The sequence below is a fragment of the Trachypithecus francoisi genome, unplaced genomic scaffold, assembly GCF_009764315.1.
Source record: "Trachypithecus francoisi isolate TF-2019V2 unplaced genomic scaffold, Tfra_2.0 Lachesis_group0, whole genome shotgun sequence".
NCBI lineage: Eukaryota > Metazoa > Chordata > Mammalia > Primates > Cercopithecidae > Trachypithecus > Trachypithecus francoisi.
Window position 1 is genome coordinate 114,693,812 of NW_022681453.1, and position 25,017 is coordinate 114,718,828.

A 25,017-nucleotide genomic window follows, 5' to 3' on the forward strand; every position below is an offset into this window, starting at 1 on the left:
ACCTCAGTGTATATTCTTCTGATATAATTATTGCTGATTTTGTTGGTATTAGATTTGTTCTTGTACGAGTGTGTTTCGTTACACTATGATCTCAGCATTAATATACTGTGTCTGATAAAAGTTTTTTCACCTACACAAAACAGATCACAGTTTGTTATCCAAATAAGGGTTTATTTTGCTTTCATAGAAAATAACCCAGGGATCAGCCATCCAGGACTGTTACAGTGGCTCTTCATGCTATCAGAGTTTAGATGTGTCTCTTCCTGTTCCTCTGTTTTTAATATGTGACTTTCATCCACCCGGTCATCTCACAGATCCAAGATGCTTGACCTCTAGCCTTCCATTACAGATGGAAGAAGAAGAAAGCAACAGGGAGAAAAGATGATACTTATTAGGAAAGACAAAACTCTCCCAGATAGCCAAGTTGTCTTCTGCTTACATTTTGTTACCCAGAACTGAGCCTAATGCCCACCACTACCTTGAGGGTCCTGGGAAAATATCGTTTTATTTGGTTGAAAAACCGATGTTCTGTTTGTATGGAAGAAGGAGAGACTATAAATATCTGTGAAAGAACTGACAGATTCTACCCCACACTGATAGCTCAAAGAGCACACATAGAATGGAATGGGAAAATACATTCTTAAATGATCCAATATTTAACTGCTTGGGATATAAAAAATATCTATATTGGAGGGAAATGTAGACCAATAGAAGGATGATTGAAAATTTATTTGGGGATGTGAAGAATTTGGTGTTTAACCCAAGTGCACTAAAATAGTTTTTTTTTTTTTTTTTTTTTAATTTTAAAAAGACTTAAGGTTGACTTGGGTGGAATGAAGGAAGAGCGGCATGAAAGAATACTAAAGTGAAAGAATAGAAAAAGACAATCATGGCTTATTTCTTCATTATGTTTGAAAACAAAAGATGAGCAGGTGAATTTTACCTGTCTGCAGCACACACAGAGCTGTAATTATTAACAATAACGGCAGACAGAAGTGGCTAGTTGGATCTTCTTGACACTTTGCTAATTGTGTGACTTGGCCAAGTTACTTAGCTTCTGTCCCCAAGTCTCTTTTATCAAGACAATAACTAATCCAAACTCATTATCTTGCAGGATTACATGATACAATGCTGAACGCATAGCAATCAGAATATATTAAGTGTCAGTGGCAGTAGCATCAATATAATCACTAATATTATGGTTATGAAACTGGAAGTTATGTTGTTGATCCTGGCCCAAACCTCACAGCTGTTCTGTGTGATCTTGGACAAGTCATTTAATCCTATACTATAACCAGTTTTTTTTTTTCTCCAGTAAAATGAATGTATAATACCAATCTTATGTGCTGGTTATAATGAGCAAATAACAGAGTTCGGAAAAATTCTTTAAATAGGGAAGTTTTACATCCAAATGTGAAATGTTATTAGTGTTACCTTACCATCTGTACTTCCCCCCCACTTTTCTATTTACCACTTTTTTTCTTCCCTACTTCCTACCGACTCCATCAGATGAAACTGGCAAAAGATGTGGTAGATAATACTTGAGATCTTTCCAAAAATTACATTTGATAAGTATGAATGGTATTCCTTCAGTCTGCAGCCACTAGAACTCAAATATTTATCTGCAAGAAACTGAACCATGATCTAAAATCTTTCTTGTGATTTTTAGCTCAGATGGAAAAATTATGTTTTCAAGCTGTGTATGTCAAAGACCAACATACTCTTCTGATATGCTACATGTTCTAAGTTCTTCCTTTCAACTTTGGAAGGTATTAAAATTGCCTGCCTTTGTAATAAACAATTCCTGTTAAAAACTGTCTCTGTTTGGAGAGTCTCTGGGGGTCATATGCAGATTATCTGTCTCTGATGGTGGGAGTTGTCACTGATCTCCATTACTCTCAGGCCTTGGGGCAATTCCATATGCCCTTGGCCTTAAATGCACCACAGTCCCCACCTGCATTGTCAGCTTTAGTCACTTGAAGTGATCTCCAGTAAGTCCTTAAGAATAACTTCAGTAGGTTATTCCTAATTTTTAGAGCTTAGGTAGATTCCAACACATATCTTTTATGCCTCCCACATAATTTTCTATTTGTGCAATATACTGAATTTCTATTCCAATTTTCCATAATTTTACTTAAGGGACACTTAGTACTTGATAACAGCTCTTTCCAAATTGATGCATCAGACTTTTGCTTTTTTGCCATTAATCCTAAACCTTTAAAATGAAGCTGAGTAATGGCTGGCATTTTCTTTTTTATGTGTTAAAAATGAAAGTTCTTTATATTGGGTTTCAGCTCTTCTTCAGTGTATTCCTTTTTTCTATTCTTCCTTTTTGTTTCTCTTGTATAAAAGATACTAATGTCACCCAGAATGTCAGCTGGTACTTAGGTCAAGCACATGAGCACCATCAACTTTACATGGTCTCTATGATTTGAATCAAGTTCTCAAGAATACAGGAGTAGGGAATTCTGTTGACTGGATGCCAAGGAGGTGGTTTACAATTAGAAAATTCACCAGAAGTTTATTCATAAATAAGAAGGACAATATATTAACTTTGTGATACAAAATATTTTTTATCATGACCACAGTATTTATGATTACTTAGCAGGCCTACCGGTAACATTTGTGGGGCCTGAGGCAAGAGTGCGAATCAAGAAACCATTGACAAACCATTTAAGTGTTTACAAATTATAAATTAATTTATTACTGACTAAAACATGTTCTGTCTTCCTATTTTGACAAACATAGCTTCATTATGATCTAGAAGGCCAGTTAGAATTACAATTCTCAGCTTTTCTTGTGAGGAAGAGTCAGCCTCATGGCCCCTGGCCTCCATGCCTGTGCTCTTCAGCTAGCTGCCCATCTCCTTTTATAACTGGTTGTTTCCTTTTATTTCCCAGGACTCTCACATTCATGCTATGAGCAGGCTATATAAGCACAAGTTCAAATGATACTAAGAGCGAACAGCCACTCGCTGGCCAGTCCTCTGCCTGCCTTTGGGAGGTGGGACCCAAGGAAGAGCTGGTACAGATGTTTGACTCAAACTTGGAGCCATTGGAGCAGGGACCTGTAGAATCTCAGGTACCCAGCTCATGATGCTAGAAGGAGGTCAATCCTACACCCGTGGATGTGTTCAGAGGAGGGCCAGAGTGGGGCGCTAAAGCACAGGGCCCAGAGGAAGGGCTTCTTGCCAGGTTCTAAGAATGGATTGAATATCTAAATGTCTGGGATGTTAAACTGTCATTGGTAGATAGCTTGGGGAGTAAGAGAAGATATTGAATGGGAAATAAAAAGTCTTTAGGGATATTTTCAAGGCACGAAAAGGCCTGATAGACCTTTCAACTCCACAAATAAATCAGCTCTCTAAAGAACAAAAATATGCATGCTTGTTGGTTTCATTCTCTCTGTCTCTTCCTATCCTCTCGCTTCCTCTCTACCTCCACTCCACCCAGAGGGCTTTGTATATAGGGTCAAATACTTGTTTCCAAAAAGGGTGCAAAATTGATTCAGTTAAGGTAACACATTTTAAGTCTGTAATCTTGACATTCATTTGAGTTACCTTATCTGGCTCTGGAGCTGTTCTCTCAACCACTTAGTCACCCGTTCTTAGGAATTTCTTGGACTTATATACCTATTGCTGATTTCATCTATTGGGTGAGCTTTCTTAACCACTACCAGAAGTCATTAAGAAATGTTTCACTACTTACCAAGAAGCTCTTAATACAAATGCATCCTCAATGTTATTAAATAAACATTTAGTTTAAAGTCCTCACTGGTATTATTAAATAAACATTTTAAGTTCATCACAAGAATAGTCTACAGCAATGGTTCCCAAACTGTAGCAAGCATCAAAGTCATCTGGATGACTTGTGAAACCCAGATTTCTGACCCCATTCCTTATCTTCTGGTGCAGTACATCTGAGTGGGAGTTGAGGGGGCATGAACTTGCATCTCTATCAAATTTCCAGGTGATATTGGTGCTGCTAGTCAGATGGAATACCTTTGAGAACCATGCTTTTCATGTATGCTGTCACTTCTCCTCCTCTAGTTCACTCTTCTGTTTAGCATAATCTATCTTGGAACTTAATTATCCACTGACTTTGCTTTGATCGGAATCACCAATCTTCTTCTAACGGACAACTCTAATGAACACTTCTTATGTCCAGTAAATGCTTAGGTTTCTGATGCATTTGATGTGATTAATTACTATTTCCATACTGCATTTTCTTTGAGTTCTATGTCTTAACAACTTTTGCATCTTCTGCTTCCCTGGATGCTATGCTTTCTTTGTTTCACTCTCCACTTGGAAGTCTTCTACTCACTCATCTTTCTAAACTGGTGCCCAGTATCACCTACTCAAAGACACAATGTCTTTTCTTGTCCTAAAAACATAAATGACCCTTTCTTTTTCTTTCTAATTTGACTCTATTTATGCTTATATCACTCCTTCTGTAACATCTGTAATGGGATATGTTTATCAGTCTCCTCCCTTAGGGAGAATCTTGACAAGTTTTTGTTTTGTTCTCCCAAATATTGATACACAGTAGATGTGAGGACCTCCTAGGTACCAGTGGCCACTCTCATTTTTTGGGGTGTAACAAAAGTATGTCCATGTGAGGTACATAAAAAGGATGAAGCCAAGTCTTTGGGTCAGGACAGATGTCAACTTCCGTGTGGTCAATGATAAAATGCTGGCTACTAATAAAGGAAAACTCTCTGCAGATGCAATTGCCAGTAGGAGAAACTGCTTGCATTATCTGGGGAGCATGTAGTCTGAAGATGAAAATTCAGCTCCCATTCAGTTCCCAGATGCTTAAACAAGGTCATGGTTGCTTTTTCCTGAAAATATTTTTCATTTTGCCTGGCTTTAACAGGTTTGGCCCTCTCTTTTCTTTCTCACTAAACTCTCTGCTCTCATTCTCTCCCTTTTCATCTCTCCTCTCTGCTTCAGTAAAAGAGAATCTTTCAAGCAAATGTTTTATCCATTATAGGAGTTCAGTATGTCCTCAAGGCTTAAATCTTTGGAAGTGAAGTCAGAAAAAAGGCAGACTTTTTTTATTTCTTTGCTTTCACCCAATTACACTGCCCTCCTGGGTAATATACTCAGCATGGAGCAGGTGCTTCTCTGTAGGGTGAAGGTGGGAAGCAGACTATGTGCAAAAGGAAAACATGTTGGTGAGTATGTAAAAACAGCCTAGGATTCAATCCACCGTCCTGCTAAAGAACTTGACTATAACCACTCTGTGGTCAGGAATTCTGTGCTATTCATCTGCATAGCTACCTTGCCTGTCACCCATTGTACCTACCATGTTTACTAAGAGATCAGGAGTTAACATCACTTTACAAAAAATAATAGCCTGTTGCTACCATCTTTAGGAGAATTTTAGAGCGTATACAGTTAATGCCTAACGTTAATTTGCCCTTGGGGCTTTAATTCAGCAGGTATGAAAAGAGCCTCTTGAATAATCATTCCCTCCCTCCTCCAAAGGCCTGTTTCTCCAAAAAATCCAGGGTCAGGAGCAGCAGCAGGAATGCCAGCAGCAGCCACATATGTGTGAGTCAAGCTTCTCTCCATCTGCTTCTTCCTTAGGGAAAATCTAATGCTAAAATGACTTTCTAAGGGGAGGAAGCACAGCTGCTGTCACCATCATCCTTGTAAAGTCTCAGAAAAAAAAAAAAACCACACACACACCCCCCAAAAAACTCCTTCTCTTCCCCTAAGCTCTGGTTGCTTTTGGACAAATCTTGAATGACAGTGATGATTCACTGTGCCGCTGGGATGCCAGCTCCAACAGCACCTCCTTTGTGGCTCTGGCCCTCATCCCATTTGTCTTCTGGCCCTGGGAACCAGAAAGACAGGACTATTTCTATTTCAGGCATCTGTGTTTCTGATCAAGCTGGTATTTTAGGCCAATTTAAGTGTGAGTAAGAAGTACTTCACATTTCTCTGAAGTCGTGCTATCACTTGGGCAATGGGCAGAGAAGCAGGTGCTGGTGCTGAAATGCTTGAATCAGAGGGCAGAGAATTCTGGAAGGGAATGCCATCCCTATCTTTGAAAGTCCTGGTGTAATTCAGGGATCTTAGGTGGAGGAAGACTTTAGACAATTTGGTAAATCTTCATATTTCTCCCTCTAAAAATAAAATGATATCTAGATAAAATCACTTTTTATTTCTCTAGCCTTGAAAATATGATTATAGGTTATCTGAATAATCTGGTTTTTTTTTTTTTTTTACTTTAGTTTACTCATCTATATTGAGGCCCTAATATTCCAGAGAAGCTCCAACTTTAAAATTTTTAATTTTATAACAATAACTATTTTCTTCTTCTGTTTCTTTCATGTAATTTTATTTATCTCAAAAACTAATTATAGTTTATTTGGTTTTAAGGTAGAGCCTGGACACCTGTCATGATTTCAGTCCTGCCCAGGTGATTCTCTCGTACAGCCATGGCTGAGATCCACCGATTGTGAATCTATAAGTTCACCTCACCTGAACGTATTATTCGATGAGTCTGAGATTTACTAACAACTTACAGATATAATCTGTTGATGGATATCTTGCTTCATATTGTAATAGTATACAGTTGGCATTTTTAATTTAACTTTATAATTTACTTCAATACAAAGATACATTGAAATTGGAATATATGGCTAAATGGATTGTTTCCTTGTGGAATATATGGCTAAATGGATTGTTTCCTTGTAACTGCATAACACTATGCTATCTTACCTTTGTATGGTTCTTTACATCTTAGCAACAGCTTTTATGTAATTTCATTTGATCCCAAAACAATTCCACCTAGTCATTGTGCTGCTATTTGTAATGAACTAGGGTCACTATTTCTGGAATGTTTCATGAGGAATATTAATAATCAAGTGGCTTCTATCTCTGCACCCAGACCACCCTATGGTCCCAGAAAAAGGTCAGAGTCAGGATTGTAAAATAGGAACAGCATCTGAAAAACATGAAGAAGTATAAATCCTGCCCATTCTACCCTATGTGAGTGGGAGGAAGAAAGAGTTAAGACATGAAGGGAGGTAATTGATCAGACAGGTGTGTGTGCTTTCCTTTCTCTGGGTCGAAAACCCAGGAGGACATCTGGTAGAGTGGTAATCATTGAGGGGAAATCTGAAAACAGAGCTTCACACTGGCATCCAACTGGAATGTAGGGATAGAGTAAACATGGGAGCAGGACATGTACAGAAGGATGCAGATGTTCTCTAGGCTCCTACAAAGAAAGCAGAAGTTAGCTCAGTTGAGAGCCATTAGGATTGCTCTGAGGCTACAGGGTGGAGAATGTGGGCAACACTCAGAGGGCTCTGCAAATCAGCAAGAGCCAAAGAAGGGTAAGTCATCAGTGGAGGACAACTCCAAGTCCATTGTTGTTCTCCTTTAAACTCATGGAGACTATTCCAGACTCTTGGACTACCTAACTGCCTCCTCCTTATCAAATTTTACCAAATTTATGTCTTGTCTATCTTGTCACTGGTCTACATTAAGTGACAGATGGAAGATTTGATATGGCTGATTTTAATTGAGAGGAGTGAAACAGATAAGGCCATGTCATCAGATAGGCCTAGTCTGGTTCCAACACTTTCTACTTGGGTCTCTTTAAACAAGTCACTTAATATCTCTCAGCTGAGATTTCTGTCAGCATTTGACACTTACATCTAGCTCTTACAGATGATGTGAAAATTAACCACATAACTCTGCTTGTTACTTTTGGTCTTTTGGGGTCATTGCAGCAGCTCCAATGCCTAAAACAGGGTCTAGTTTATAGTAAGCACAAAATATGCAATTGTTGAATCAATCAAATGAATGTTTTAGCTAGAAAATTTTAGTAACAAGTGGTAGAAATCCCAACTCAAATTTCCTTCAAAATGAAGAAATATGTTGGATAACAAAATTGAGAAAGTCTAAATGTTTGACAGTGGTCAGATATGGTTGAATTGGTGACTCTACTTCTTTGGGATTCTCTATATTTTGCCTTCCTTCCTGAGCTGACTTCTTCCTCATTCGAGTACTGACATGGCTACAAGAGCTTTAGGGATTAAAATGCACAAAGAAAATTTGAAGGAAAAAAGGTCATTTGGGGTGGCTTTCTTTTTGAAATGAGAAAATGTCTCCCATGAAACCTATCTTCATGCGTCATTTGACCAAATTGTAACTCATGCCCGTTAATGAGCCAAGTCTGAGACCTAAGTAACATCTTTCACTAGGTGGTCCATGGTTGGGTTCCCAAGCCAGTCACTTACAAGGACAATGGGATGACCCTTAGAACAGTCTCTGAAGCTAGCAGTGGGGTGCACTCTGCCTGAAGGGCATGTTTTATGTATGGGATGGGAGTGGTGGATACTTGAACCCAAATTAGGTTGCTTTTTGGAAGGAGAAAATGGATGCTGGGATGGAGCAGGATGCAATCAACCTCTGCTTACCACAATATGTAAGTACCAGTCAGTGTATTTGATATGTCGTGGACTCTCAATTGATACTCCATTTCTCTTATAAGCAGGACTTATGTAAAGACTTAAAGAAAGTGATCAGGTTTTTAAGTGGTGGACAGTAAACAGTTTAGTGAGATTGGGGAAGAATGGAGAGTTTATCAGTCAGTGTCCCTACAGCAAATATATAGCGTATTCAAATGAGGGAACTAGAAAGAATTTTAATAAAGGACTCTTTACAAAAAAAGGGAACCAATCAGGAATAGAGAAGCACTGCCATGGTAGCAATGAGAGGCAAGTTACTAACCCTGTCTAAGGTGCCAAGGGGGGCACTTAGTAATAAACCTGGAACCTGGAAGGAGTTGCTGTCAGTTGTTTTCAATGGTGGGATGGCAGGTAGGAGGAGATTGTGCTCCTTAGTAAGGTATTGTAAGGGGACATGAAATGGCTTTTAACTAAATAGTTTGGGAAATGCTGCATTAAATAACATGAAAAAGAAATAGATAATTTGATTTATCTGGAAACATTTTGGATTGCCCTGACTGAGTGGCTCTTATTGGCACCTGGTGTGGAGAGGCCAGGCATGCTGCTAAACAGATGCATACAATGAACAGCTATCTGGCTCAAGATGTCAATAGTGTGAAGGCTTAGAAACCTTGTACTAGAGAAAGTATTGTGAAAACAGAGGGCTGCTGAGAGTGTGGACTTTTTATATAACCCTAGGCAACCTGAGGCAAAGAGAAAGTTGTGGCATGAGATATCGGACCTCCCTCCCTCCTGCCTGCCCATATCCCAGTGGCCCTCACTGGGCAACCCCAACCTGAAGCTAGACAGCAAGGAATTCCACTGATGTCGACTATGAATCTCAACCTCATAGACACAGAGTAGGGTAGATAAGAGTAGTGGACCTGGAGGGGCAAATGAAAAACATCCAGTGCAGGGGATGAGTTGGGATGTGGATCAAAGCCATCAAATACGGATAACTTTATATGGTCCAAGCTTCTACTGGAATTGGAAGGTGGGCAGGTAAGATAGAGGTCCAATAAAAGGGAAAGTTTAAGTGCTCGATTCTGAGCTCTGTTTATATTTATAATATTTTGAAGAGTTTTGAGACCATCAGCTAAATGAGTATTTCCCAAAGTAGGTTCTGTGGAATACTACACTCTCTTATATTTATAAGTATTGTAAGGGGGCATGAAATGGCTTTTATCTACGTAGTTTGGGAAATGCTGCATTAAATAACATGAAAAAGGAATAGAGAATTTGATATCTTCATATTCATGTAAATTTCCTGGAGAGGGATAGATTTTAAACTTGTTCTCCCAGACCTTTGGACTCAGTGACAAAACTGTACATCAGTTTTCCTATAAACTAGTGCTCTAAGTGGTAGGCTTTGGGAAATTCAGGCATATATCTTGCTGAAAAAATGTATTGTGCTCAATTGCATCTGAAAAAGGAACAGAGAAGGGCATCAGGATAAAGACATGAAGTAGCATACAAATATTTATTTCAATAACTACATGGATGTCAAAGATACTCGATGAATCGTAAGCTCTTTTCTTTAGCTCAGCAATTGTTTAACTGATCTTGGCGGCCTTTGAAAATCTAACAGATTAGCCCAGCCACTAGATAAACTCCGAGGAGCTTTCTAGCTCTGATATGTGATGAACTATCCTATGGCGGGGTACCTATTCAAGTAGACCTCTGCTCTATTTGCCTCCAGATTTTCATTATTGTGACACTGTGGGTTTTTTCTTCCCTCCTTCTACTATGTGTTTTGGATGGAGCTGTCTCTACCCCTGGTTCCAAAGTGGGGCAGGCTTATGCCTGTAACCCCAGTTCTTTGGGAAGTTGAAGTGGGAGGATTGCTTGAAGCAAGGAATTCCAGACCAGCCTGGGCAGCAAAGCAAGATTTCATCTCTGAAAATAAATAAATAAATAAACAAAATAAAAAAATAAAAATAAATAAACAAATTAGCTGGGCATGATGGCACACATCTGTAGTCCTAATTACTTGAGAAGCTGAGACAGGAGGATCCCTTGAGTCCAGGAGTTTGAGGCTGCAGTGAGCTATAATTGTGCCTCTGCACTCCAACCTGAGTGACAGAGCAAGACCCTGTCTAAAAAAAAATCTATCAGATCAGGTTGGAGAACTAGCCTTCTATAGAGGTGCATCATATGACTTTTCTCTTCTTTAGTTTTGGATAAGGATTGATAATTTACATTCATTGAATTAATAAAACACACAAATTCAATGCTAACTTTTCTTCCATTTTTATAGAGGCCTTGTTTTTGTAGTACCAGGTGCATGAGTCAGGTGATCCATTAGATCTGTCCTATATCCCAGCCAAATTTTTAAGGTAACAAAAGGGTTTGAAACACAATTCAGGACATTTGCAGGAATTAACAGTTAGTACTTTTTTCATTGCCACTGACCAGAAATTTACCTAAATGGACGTAAACCTCAAAAGAACTCATTGGTTCATATAATGGAAAGGTTTACAGATCGTATTGCCACTGGGTGAGTTTGATTCACAGGATCAAATAATGTCAATACTTGATTTTTCTCTTTCTCTTTGCTCAGCCTTCTGCTTACTGGCTTGCTAAGTTAGTCTCGGCATGTCCCATCTCATAGCATTCTTAGGGCTGATTCTCCCAGCAATCCAAGCTATCATTGTATTTTATTTGCTTCAGCTGGATCATATAACTATGGCTTGCTTCCATGTGACTGTGGCCAGACAAAGTCAATGCTGTGACGGGCCAGCATTGACCACATGCCCCACTCTGGAACCAGCGTTGGAGACAACTCCATCCAAAGCACATAGTAGAAGGAGGGAAGAAAAAACCCACAGTGTTACAATAATGAAAGCTTGGAGGCAAATAGAGCAGAGGTCTACTTGAACAGGTACCTCTCCGTAGGATAGTTCATCTCATATTAGAACTAGAAAGGTACTCAGAGTTCATCTAGTACAACATGTATAGAGAATAAAAACTAAGGGGAAGAGAAATTAAATATTTTTTTTAGGCTTACACAGCTATAGGCAAAAGGTAGATTAGGAACCAAAGACTCACAATCTTTAGTTTGGACTTTATTATATTTGACATATTCAAGCAAACAAAGGCACATGCCCTCTCTGTGTAAGGCACCTCAGACAAGATGAGGAACAGTAAAAAAGTGTGTCAAACAAAGGACTTGCTACTAGTCAGAAGTCTCACAAGATGCTGGCAATAAGCCAGATCTAGACACCTTAATTCTTTATTCTGAATTTACAGTGGCCCTATTTTCGCATCCTTATATAGTTGGCAATATCTTTCTTCATGCTAATAAATGCCTGAGACACATATCAGGCAGCTCAGTTAGCATAAGGATATTTATGCCATTAAAATTGGGCCTTACATTATTAATCAATTAGTGTGCATATCTGTGTAAACTATTTAATTATAACAGTCAGGTCATATAGATACACTATCCACTTTATGGAGCATGATCAGTATTAATTTTTGCCCTCAGAATAATTTTATTAGTTTTGGTCACCATAGAGTGCTGATGCTAATATTAGCTTTCTTTAAAATATTTCACAGTTAAAGCTTAATAGGCATCTTTGGTTCATGTCCTGAGGAGAAAACTTTCCTGTTCTGATCTCTAATAAGCCTAATGCTAAGTTTCCAGGTAAAAACAATAAGGAATGGAAACAGGCCCTACCCTTGGAAGAACTGTGATGAGAAAAATAATTTTACACTTGGTTCTTTTTCATTTCACCTGCCTTCTATATTTCTTTATTTACCTTTTGGGTGCTGGTGCCCAATGCAGGGCTATCCTATAAAACTGAAAGTTAACTGTGTTGAAAATCAAGTAAAGTTTCTACAATAGGGAAAGTCTATTTCTAATTGTGACAAAACTTATAACTCAATTCTATTAGGTGAATATTAGGTACTCTGCAGAGACTCTGGTATACTAAATACAATACTGATACCTGTTTGATGCATTTTTTAATGTTCTGAGGCCAAAGTAGAGATCTCTCCTCTTTTCCTCTTTTTTTTAAAGCTAAATAGTATTCTATTGTGTATGTTTCACCTTTTCTTCATTCATTCATTTGTCAGTGGACACTTAGATTGATTCTGTGTCTTGGCTATTGTGAAAAATGCTGCAATGAACATGAGAGTATAGATATCTCTTTGACATACTAATTTTATATCCTTTGGATATATACCCAGTAGTGGAATTGCTAAATCATACAGTAGTTTTAATTGTAATTTTTTGAGGGTCTTCTCTTTCCAGATTTTATTGTCATCAAAAACTTAGGTCCATTATAATAATATCAACAATTTTTAAAAGGTGAAAAGCCTTAAAATTATCTTAAATGAGAGAAGTAGACAACTATCCAAGGCATGCCACATGAAGTACCTGTGATTGTAAGCATATTTCTTGCAGACAAAAGTGATAAATACTGGTGAGTAGAACTGGATCATAAATATCAACAAATCTCTTCAAACCTGTGAAATTAATAAGAACAAATTATGTCACAGTCACCTCTTCCAATACATATGTATCATCTTTATAATCTTAGATGAACAAAATGGCTTTCCAAAGTCCTAGTGCATAGCCTATTTCCATTTCACATCTAGGCTTATGTACTTCTCCCTACCTTATGCAAAACAAACAAACAAACAAAAAAAAACAAAGACAAAAACAAAAAAACAACAAAAAAAGCAAAAATACTTTCCCTACACAAATTTTTTGCTACTCTTGACTTCTAACCAGTGTTTGAGAAAATTAGATAATAATGATCTGAGCCTGTTATTTAATAAAAATTAGTGAGAAAAGATTATAAGTGGAAAATATTTGCAGTGTTCACTTTTTTAAAAAATTAACTTTTATTTTTGATACTAGGGGTACCTGGGCGAATTTTTTACATGAGAATATTTTGTGATGCTGAGGTTTTGAAAATGAATCTTGTCACCCTGGTGGTGAGCATAGTGCCCAATAGGTAGATTTTTAATCCAACCCCACTCTCTAGTAGTCCACATGGTCTGTTTTTCTCATATTTATATCCATGTGTACTCAGTGCTTACCTACTACTTATAAGTGAGAACATGTGGTATTTAGTTTTCTGTTCCTGCATTAATTTGCTTAGAATTATGGCCTCCAGCTCCAACCATATTGCTGCTTAGGACACGAATTCACTCTTTTTAATGACTCTATAGTATTCTATGCTGTATATGTACCATATTTGCTCTATCCAGTATACTGCTGTTGGGCACCTGGGTTGATTCCATGCCTTTGCTATTATGAATAGTGCAGTGGTGAACACACAAATGTATGTAATTTTTTGGTGGAATTATTTATTTTCTTTTGCGTATATACCCGTTAATGAGACTACTGGGTCAAATGGTAGCTCTTTTTGAAGTTATTTGAGAACTCTTCTATAGTGCCTTGACTAATTTAAATTCCCATCATTAATATATGTGTTCCCTTTTCTTCACAGCCTGGCCAGCATCTATTGTTTTTTGACTTTTTACTAATAGCCATTCTGATTGGTGTGAGATGCTATTCCTTTTGTTTTGCATTTCTCTGATGATTAGTGATGCTGAGCATTTTTTCGAATGTTTGTTGGCCACTTTGTATGTCTTCTTTTGAGCAGTGTCTGTTCATGTTCCTTGCCCATGTTTTAAAGGGGTTATCTGTGTTTTGTTTGTTGATTTAAGTTCCCTATAGATTCTGGATAATAGCACTTTGTCAGATGCATAGTTTGCAAAAATCTTCTCCCATTCTGTAGGTTGTCTGTTTACTTTGTTAGTAGTTTCTTTTATTGTGCAGAAGCTCTTTAGTTTATTAGGTCCTATTTGCAATTAACAGTTACAATGCTATTCCTATCTGACTACCAATGTCATTCTTCACAGAATCAGAAAAAAACTCTGCTAAAATTAATATGGAACCAAAAAGAAACCTGAATAGCCAAAGCATTCCTAAGCAAAAAGAACAAAGCCAGAGGTATCACACTACCTGACTTCAAACTATACTATAAAACCCCGGTGATAAAAACAGCTTGGTACTGGTACAAAAACAGACATGTAGACCAATGGACAAGAAGAGACAATTCAGAAATAAAGCCAAACACTTACAACCATCTGGTCTTTGATATGTCTGACAAAAATAAGCAATGTGGAAAGGAAAGCACTATCAATAAATATGTTTGCATAATTGGCTAGCCATATGCAGAAGGTTAAAGTTGAACCCCTACCTCTTACCATATACAAAAATTTACTCTATATGGATTAAAGATTTAAACGTAAGACTTCAAACTATAAAAGTTTTGGAGGACAACTTGGGAAATACTCTTCTCAACATCAGCCTTGGCAAGAAATTTTTGGCTATGTCTCCCAAAGCAATTGTACTCTTTTCTTATGCTACATGTTTTTTGAAGGTCTTCATCCTATTGTTTAAGACAATCCACTTCAGGATGCTTCAGTTGGAGGAAAACAAGAAAGAAAGTGCTCTAAAGCTTAAGCAAGTTAAAGTAATTTAAGACCTTGTGACTCTTGGCTAAATAGTGAGTAGTAAATCAATGCTAGAATTGTCATTGGGACTGTGGCCATGTTAAGACATTCAAGGCGCTTTTGAATGAAATTCAAGATCAAAGCAAACTTTGAGGTTGAAATGAGAAACCTAATTCATACTTCTGATATTTAGCTTCTTGTTTACATCTTTTGGAATGTTTATTCTTAGATTAAGTTATTTTACAGCTAAATGAACAAAGCCCTCTAACATCTTGTAAACAAATACTGACATATTTATCAAATTGTATTTGTGAAATGTCTTGAAGATTTGTAATTATTTTGTCTTAAAAATCAAACCAAAACAAATGTTCAGTTCATTCTACTCTAATAACCTGATGGCAGCAATGAACAGGAGGAGACATAACCCAGAGGAAACCCTAAGGACTCATTTAGGATGTCTCCCTGTATTTACAGAGTGATAAAATGACACATGCAGCTCTACAAAAGTAAAAATGCACTCACGAAAATATTTTGAACCTAGAAATACTTGTGCAGAAAAACAAATCTGGTACATTTATAGCAAGTTTTTGTGTTTCTCCACCTGAACTTCTGTATAAAACTGTAATTTTTTAAAGTAAAATGAATAGCAAGTTATAGACTATAGACCATTAACACATCAAGGCAGTATGCACAGGAGTTTATTTAGCCTGATCCTTATTCCTCATCTAAAAGAGCTTGGTTTCTGTTTTGCTTTTGATATTGCAATGAATGAAATTAAGATTTCTATATCAAAAAGAGGAAGTTAGAATTTCAGGAGATAAACAAGTAACCAAAGCAGCTAAAACCCTGAGAGATAAAAATATGTTCTTTTTAAATTTCATTAGTGTCCTTCTGCTTCCAACCTCCCTGCTATCCAATGAAACAAAATTCTTCAGAAAGGTGCTACATGTAAAAACCAAATATAATGAGGTGCATTTTTTTTCCTAAAGATAATATACTCAAAATGTTTTCAAAATACACTCTTTAAGAAGGAAGGTAGATTCTGACAGTCTCAATAACCTTACAGTGGGAGTCTTAGGATGGGTTTAGTGGAGAACTTTCTAGAGAATGTCCACACAAGCCACCTGGGAGGTTTGATATGACAACATTATATTGTGGACATAGATGTTAGCATTAAGCCTTTAGCCCTATTCTTCAACCAGTTTACAATGTGAACATTCCTTTGAACAATAGGAAATGAACTCAACTTTTGCTATGTGTTTTTTAAATTAAGTAGCCTATCACATCTACCTCTACAAAGTTCCCAGCCCCCTGCAACCCCAGGCTAACATCTGATGTCACACTCCTTATTAAGTGTACTACAGTGACTTCTATACATGCCTCTGTATGTGCAAACCATCCATAAAAGACACTTTGGGGGAAGGGGTGAGGACATTACCATGTGCTTCAAGTTGTCTAAGGCTATTCTATATGATGAATGTGCTGATAACTTTCTGCTATGATTCTTCTATTTGGTCAATCACCTCTCAGTTATCTGCCAGCTCCCACAGCACATACATAATCACTGTTATTTCCTAATCAGACATTGTAGTGCAACACAGTTTTATCTCTAAAACTACATACTCTAACAGATGTATCCTCCATTATTGATGCTTTTTTTACTGGACTGGGAATTCTAAGAGTGGCTAACATGGAAAGCAAGGTAAACAATCACAGGTCTCATACAATGCAACCGTTTACCTTCCAGACAAAGAACAGCTTACTGCTTCTAAAATGTGACAGATTCCCTAGCTCATGGAACTCCTGTGGTATAGCCTACTTTATGCTTAGGGGCTTCCTGGCCCTCCATATGCCCCTATTGAAGGACTATAGGAACTTGTAGAACCAGCACAAATATGCTAGTACTCCTGCTTTTGTTTTGGTTGTCAGTAATGTAGTTCCTTGTGTCTGACAAAGAGTCACCTCTCTTCTGTTAGCATCCATGGAACTATAGAAGGCTAATCCATTAACTTGTATAGTTATTTCTTCTACTTAGTCAAAGCTATTTAAATATGGCAAAATTTACACAGTTGTGAACTTTTACATATGTCTAAATCTATTGTAAGCATCTTGTGGGCTGAGATCATGCCATGTAGTTTTTAATCCTCCTAGCACTTAGCATTGTTGTACACATAAGTATTTGATAAACATTTGATGGATTGTTGACATGTTGAAAACAATCTTACATATTTGGGCATGTTTGAGGTAAGCAAGTGTTCATTCCTGTTATGACAAATACCAATATCCCCCTAATTAATTTCTCATTTGGATACCAATATTTTTTCTCATTTCTTTTCTTCTCTCTTCCCCTCAATTTTTCCAAAATATTCACCTTCTTTTCTCCTTCCTTCCTTCCTTCCTTCCTTCCTTCCTTCCTTCCTTCCCTTCCGGTGCTATGTCTTCTGTCTTCACACCTACCTGCTTGTCATCTACCATATTTTCATTTATTCAACAAATATTTACCAAGATGCCTTGTATGTATCAGACACTATTCTAGGCTCTGCAAATACGGCAGCAAGCAAAATGAGTCAATATCTCCCACGTTTGTCTTATTACCTTCAACTTTGCTTGAAAAAATATTAAAAACAGATCACAAGGAATATATAAAAATAACACAATACACAGTAGAAATAGGTGAAGAAGAGATGATAAACAAGCAGGGAAGAGATAAAGAAATAAAGCAGTGTTTAGGAATGAGACTAATACCATAAAGTTGAAACATATTTGTTTTTGCCACAAATTTGGTTCTATGGTTTAATTGGAAGATTCTAAGTTCTCCTAGGATAAGATAGGGTCTTAGAATACTCATATTTTTAAGAAGGCCTGATGCCCAGGGTCATAGTTGTTTTTCCTGTGAGATTCCTTCCTAGGCAAGTGTTTGACTATTCTGTGGGAACATCTAATTATGGGGATCACATGTAGAGGCCACAGAGGAGAGTCCATCTAAGCCATATTCATCTTCTGGGTCTAGGTTCCCCAATCATAAATTAGTTTATTGTAACTCTATAACTTGTGTCTCTTTACTGATGTGGTATTACTTATATTATAATATACGAATGTGAAAGCATATGAAAGTGAAAAGTGATTGTTTCTAACCTGAGAGATTTAAAAAATGGCACTTTGGATAGGCTCCTATGCATGGAGGAAATTCATATTCATTCCTTCCCTTGTTTTTCATTGTACCCAAGCTCTAGCATTTCAGCTCCTTGAGATTCTAACTTGGTCTTTAAGACATCTCTCATATATCAAACAATTGCAATAAGGGTTGCTCAGCATGTTACTTGTTAATAAAGGACATCTGCATTTGTTTTAATGCTTATTTAAAAAGAAATTGGGATTTAGTGCTTGTCGGCGCTAATGGAATCAATGGTACTTTAATATGTGTTAATGGCACTTCAGCTCCCTTAGCAGCAGAAAACAGGTTATTAACCAAACACACTATTGCTCCAAATGAAAAAGAAAGTATATGGAATCTAGAAAAAGCAAAGATGGCACATGATTTTACTGGTTTGAGATCATTTAAACCTAAATGAAACATATATTTTTCTCCTTCACTATGTTTTTAATACAAAGGGCAAATACAATTGTAACGGTGAGTGTTGGGTAAAGCCATCATGCAGCTTATCAAAGCAGAGGGCAAAAACTTACATGCTCAGTGCTCCTCCTTGTGAAATTTCAATGAGATGCTAACTGTGAGCTGCTAGCTTTAGGAAAGGATTTTCCTTCTCATTGATATATATATCTTCAAAGGATTGAGTGATTAAGAGGAAGGTAAGGGAAGAGGTGCTCTAAAAAGAACAGAGAAGGGCAATGCATTGGGTTAGGCGTTAGCTCATCATATTAGATTCAACAAAACAGGAAGTCAAATTAATGACAGAGGCCTTGACTTGTATAACTTGCTTTGGACCACTAAGCCTCTCTTTACTTTGCACTTGTATAGAGCTTTGATCTTATAGTGTTCATTTCTTCAGGCATTTATTATATCTGGTAGCAGATTTTGTAATTTAGGCACTGCGTGTTGTTAAGTCAGAGACTAGAAATAACATAATAAAGTAAGACATAATTAACTTCTAAAAAACCCTATTCTTTCATTTGATATCTGCATCAAAATGTTCTTAAATATTTCCTAATATGGCTAATCCTTACATTTTTAAAAGACCAGTGAAAGCTTTCTGCAGTTAAAAGGTTAATCAAGCATTCTCAATTAGTAAAGAGTGTGCTTAACTCTTGAAATATTTTGTACAGTTACTGAAAATATCTATTTTATTGATATTTTCTAACATTCATGTTATTTTTCTTCGGGATGGAAAAACAGAAACCTTAGCTGAAAAAGAAAGTCACTTATGTCTCATACAATTGATTTTTACACTTTTATTTAATGGTTTATAGACTCCAAAAGAACCTTCTCTGAAACATAACCTTTTTCAAATCTTGTATAGAATGGATAATTTCTGGCATTCTTGGAGACTGAAAGGACAACTAATGATTAAGTGTTTGAAATACTAGATTGAAAATGAGAAAACTTAATGTATTATCTCAGTTTAACACACCGTGGTCTCAGTCTCATCGTTGAGTTGTTATAAAACCCAGCAAGGCAATTTTAAGGAAGTGCTTTGTCCTTTTGGAAGAAAGGTTTCATATCAATGTACAGCATTAATATGAGTTGTTTGGAGGGCTATTGGCTGAAATCTGAGAGTCAATACAGTATTCTCAGTCGCTAGTGTCTAGTAACATAAAACACTCTAGGATTATACTGTCAATTTCATATCTATGCAGGGTTTTGTTAATACTCTATAAAAGGGGGTGCTAAGCAGTGAGATCAATGAACTATTCAAAGTCACTCTATATGTGGGGAACATTTCTTCCTGCTTCATCCCTCCTGGTTTACTAAAGGAACAGTTTCCTGTCTTGAATTTTAACATAGTTATTTTGACATCACAGAGACAAACATATTGTTTAAATTTTCTCTCTTTTCAAGAACAGTGAAGGACAAAAATTGGTTGCCTTGAATGTTTCAAAAAGGGGGACAATAATTCCATTGTGAATTTACACCAGATTGACTAACATGAGCTAAACAGCAATGAATTAACTCAAGAATGCTGCAGCTTAATCTAGAGAGAATGAACCGCTTAGAAGGTATGTTCTTAACACAATTTCTGCCACAAGGCTGTAGCTACTTTCAAATCTTTTAAAATGTATTTCAGGTAGCATTCTTAGCACTTTAATGCAGGGCCATTTTCTTCAATGTTCTCTTCAGGGTGAATAGCTATCATCCTACAAAATGAGAATTCAGGCCACATGTCAAACTTTCAAGGAGGCACACTGGGAAGTGATAATGCCTAAAAGATAAATTGGAAAGATACCATAGGTATTAGCTTGTGTAAATGCTGCTTTCAATTTGTGTAGCAGTCAATGTACCACTTTCAGAACAAGATAATGAATTAAATGTAATTCTTGGCTGTCCCCTGAAGTCCTAATAAGGACCCAATAGTGGGATTCAAACTGATTTGAAACCTATCCTGGAACCATTCCATAGATGCTTGCTCTCATTCTATAACTGGGCCAAGACAAGCTTTAATGTAGCTTAATTTCTACTCTCTTTAAAGCGCTGACAAGAGTGGCTCTTGAATTACAGCAAAACCTTATGTGTTTCTTTGCTTATAAAGAACTCGCCAAATGTCAAGACTTGTCCTCGGTTTTAATTTCTTAGATGGGATGCTGTTTATATTTTAACCAAAAGAGATATTGTTATCTTACTTTTTTTTTCTGTTAATCAAGGTATTAATGGCAATATAAGTTAACTTTTTTGTTAGTTTTTAGTTGGCCTTTAGGATATTTTTTGTTTGTTTGTTTGTTTGTTTGTTTTTCGACAGAGTCTCGCTCTGTCGCCCAGGCCGGAGTGCTGTGGCATGATCTCGGCTCACTGCAAGCTCTGCCTCCGGGGTTCACGCCATTCTCCTGCCTCAGCCTCCCAAGTAGCTGGGACTACATGTGCCCGCCACCATGCCTGGCTAATTTTTTGTATTTTTAGTAGAGATGGGGTTTTACCATGTTAGCCAGGATGGTCTCGATCTCCTGACCTCGTGATGCACCTGCCTCGGCCTCTCAAAGTGTTGGGATTACAGGTGTGAGCCACCGCGCCTGGCCTAGGATATTTGGTTTTAATTAAAGTACTTCAATCATTCAACATGGCCTCACCAAACAGTGTCTGGGCTCCTGTGAAGATAAATGGTTAAGAGACATATTTTCCATCTCAAGGAGCTCAAAATAAATTTGGATGGGGGTAGTGGACAGTAAAATTAAAACATTTGGATATGAATGTGAAATAAGCAACTCAAATTTTATCACATGAATTTCATTGTTAGGTGGGCAGAAAATATTCGCTTTTTTTTTTCTTTAAACCTTCCCATGTTAGTTACTGCTGAGAGTGTGTTGGAAAATGGTTTGCCACGAGGAAAAATTGTGAGGGCAAGTTAAGAAGTGCTTACCATTTTTTTGGGCATATATAAGCTGATATTTTCTAAATTCAATTTGTATTTTGAGTCATGCTTTGCAGGGCTTTTCCAAAACTGTTTCAACAACCAGTCAATCAAAAAAGATTCATTAAAGTATTTCCCTTCAAGGCACTGTTTATAAATAATTAAGCAGATAGCATCGTTTAGGTCTGAATGCTGTACAGAGAGAGTGAGTACATGGAATCCAGGTTTTCTAGAAGAAGAAGCAGGATGCCCCAGAGCTTCCTCATCCACATCTAAGTGGTCAGATAAATTTCCTTTCCAAGAAGGTACACAGGATATTGCTTTATTTTTGCTTGAAGTTCTCACTGACCCTGAGGACCACAGACTCACACTCATTTGTATCTAATCCAGACTCCACATCCTAGTAACTTTGGTTGTCTTGTCAATGTTTCCAGGTTGTTCCAGTCAATGGCTCAGGCTCTTGGTGAGTTTTCTAGTGTCTAATCTGTATGGAAAGTTCCCCTCACATATACTACAGTTTTGTTTGCCTTCAAATATTCAGGATGTCTCAAATACAAAATAGGCTTCAGACTTGACAATTTTAGACTCATGAGCATGGTCTCTGATAGGTGAATCTTCCTTTTGACCACTGACACTGACTGACTGGCCCCAATGGGTTGTACCAAGCCACCGCCAACCACATCACAGAAGATCAGGGTCCCATAACTGAAATTTTCAGCCTGGGAGGGAAACTGCAGCCAGCCTCATTTACCAGAGGCCCTGGCATGCTCTTTTTTTGTGTGGCTTCTGTGAAATTACAGAAAATCAGATAGCTTTCTTTCTAGTGAGGCTTTTACAACCAAATGCTCATGACAGTATAAACCCAGAGCCTTTCTGGACTTAAAGAAAAGGCGTAATCTTAAGAAGAAATAAAATTTTTGCCTCTGGAGAAACGGGGTTAAAAAAAGTGATGATATCTGAATAGTAGAAAATGTATTATTTTATTCAACCGGAGGGAAGATAAAACATTCTTATGTACCTAACAATTTTCTAAAAGTCTACCTTCATTTTTTTTCTTCTTCTGTACTAAGTGCTGCTTGTGGTTTGGACATTGCTTTTTTAAAACAATATTAAATAAAATGCCCCCTTAAAAGAAAATTAATGCCCTTGTACTAAGAAAAGATAAAGGTTTTTGCATTCTATAGAAAGGAAGTTGGCAGGGCTAGAGTCCATTTAACAATAGCGGAGTTGGTAAGGAGAAGCTGGGGTCAAGCATCAGATTTTTCATAGAGTATTGAGATTGGGGCCATAGCAGGTAGTAAGCAGGAATTCACACATGGAAGAACCAAGAGTCTCAGAGGGAGATGCAGGATAATGAAATCAAGGAGCAGAGCTGAGTTAATAATCTGATGGGATTCTGCTATCATGAAAAAGAATAGGGCTGTCAGGCAAAGCGGCTCCTAAAGTTTTATGGAACAGACTTTTTAGTATTAACCAGCTTTCACTGATCCAATCTACTTTGTAAACAGATAAACCAGTGGTGTCTTCAGAGTAACTCAGGCTTCTGACGCATGCACTGTGATAGAATTTCATTATATGAGGATATTAAAAGAAGCATGCCCATAAAAACTAGCCCAAGAAGTCTGTTTAACTAAAATACATTCTGTGGTTCTCAGAATCTATTTATCACATACATGATAAAGAATTCTTCCAAAAAAAGTTTTAAACTTGCTGTCTATCCCAACGTATGAACATCCTATATCATTTATTCTTCTCTCCTAAATTACCTATCAAACAACAAATAAAGCCATGTGCAAAGGTTTTGGGAGAGTCCCAAGTGAGGGCTACTGTGAAGATAAATGGTTAATGTCTGCTCTCCCAGCTGCTCAGTTAATTACTGTAATAGAAAACATCTTGAGGGAAAACACTGCATACAGTTATTAGCAATTAACCCACAACTCCAAAAAAAATCACAATTCTTACTAATAATAGAACATTGCCCAGCCAGCCTAATTATAATTTCTACACAAGAGCCTCGTGTTTTCAGAAAATGTGAAATATTATAAGTCACTACTATTTAAAATGCAAATAGGAAATCAGGAAGATGAAGATTATATTGAGAAATGCAAAATGGAGTAGAGCAGATAGAAATGTGAGGAGGCATGATTTATTTGGTAATGAACTAATTCCTTGACAAGCAGTAGATGCAGATATATTAACCAAATAACTTTTTGCTGAGTGTTTATTACAATACAGGACCTTGTGGTGTTAATGATTGGTGCTACAAAAATGGTAAAGAAGTTAAGACAGTGTAATGTGGAACAGGAGAAATCCATGATATGGATTTCAGATATGATACTGTTTTGTTTTTCTATGAATCATGGAATCTTCTTAGATATATCTCGATCTTGAAACTCATTTTTTTTTCTCCCATATAGTTATGTTTCTTATATCGTTCCTGTCTGCTCAGTGCTTACTGGTCTTCTTGTCCTCTCTGAGACACACCAAATTTATTTCTGTTTCAAAATTTTAAAACGCTTGTTATTACTGCTGCCTGGAATGTTTACTCCCCAAATTTGGAATGACTATTTTCTTCCAAGAATTCATGCATCTGCTCAGAGAAAGCTTGATCACATTACAAAACAGTCTGCTTTTCTCTTCTTTTTCTGTCCTATAACTTTACTTTGTTTTTTCATACATATACCACTATCTGATAGAATATCCCATTCGCTACTTCATAACTTATCAACATTAACCTATATTCATTAACTTCCTCCCTGTTTTGGATCTGCTGTATCCACGCTTCCTAAACCTTCTTCCTCTCCTCTGTGCTCTCAATTATGTCTGTATGAATATTTGCATTATTTTATACGTGGAATATTGTTTACAGCTAAGCCAAATAATGTCTTAGAAGATTTATTTTCTCATATGAACTTCGATTTTTTCTATAGTTAATAATTGTCTTGTGTTTTCTCATACATAAGTAGTTCATTTCCCCCTCAAATGTTCCATGCACAGAAATAAATTCTGTAACTCCCAAACACACTAAATGACCTACCTCCTTTGATCGTTTGGAGATATTCATCCTCTACTCCCTACTCATTCTCATTTAATAGGACACTTTTTACTTCTGGCTCATAGCTTGAATTGTACAATTCCCTTTGCCAATTTCCTACAAATTCCCTTTGCCTATTTTCTGGTGTTCATATGCTCTTCTTTCTTAATTCACTTCTTCATTTTGCTGAGGCATTTCCTCCGGTAGCTTCCAGGAAAGGGTATGGTGGGGCTCAGTTTTTTTAGTTTTTGTATGTCTGGAAAATGTTTTACTTTTACCCTTGATTGATAGTTTGGCTGAGTATGGAATAGTAGGTTAAAATTGTTTCCCTCTATATTTTGAAATTATTGCTTCCCTATTTTATATCATTTTGATGTTTCTTTTCCAAAAGTCCAATGATATTCTGAATGATATCTTTCGTATGTGTGCTATCTCTGCCCCTTTTAGGATTTTCTTTCTGTTGTGTCTGTTCTGAAATTTCATGATGAGGTGAGTCTTTATCATCCCAGGTACTCTGTGGGCCAT

The 25,017-nt window shown here is 37.1% G+C and overlaps 1 long non-coding RNA gene across 1 annotated transcript; it reads right to left on the reverse strand.

The window, feature by feature from the left end:
• Window positions 1-200: 200 nt before the first annotated feature.
• LOC117083694 lies at window positions 201-18,754 on the reverse strand. The gene is made up of 3 exons (XR_004437176.1): window positions 18,628-18,754; window positions 12,848-12,936; window positions 201-337 (listed from the first exon to the last, which is right to left on the reverse strand). It is a non-coding gene; the product is annotated as an uncharacterized LOC117083694 (long non-coding RNA).
• Window positions 18,755-25,017: the final 6,263 nt, after the last annotated feature.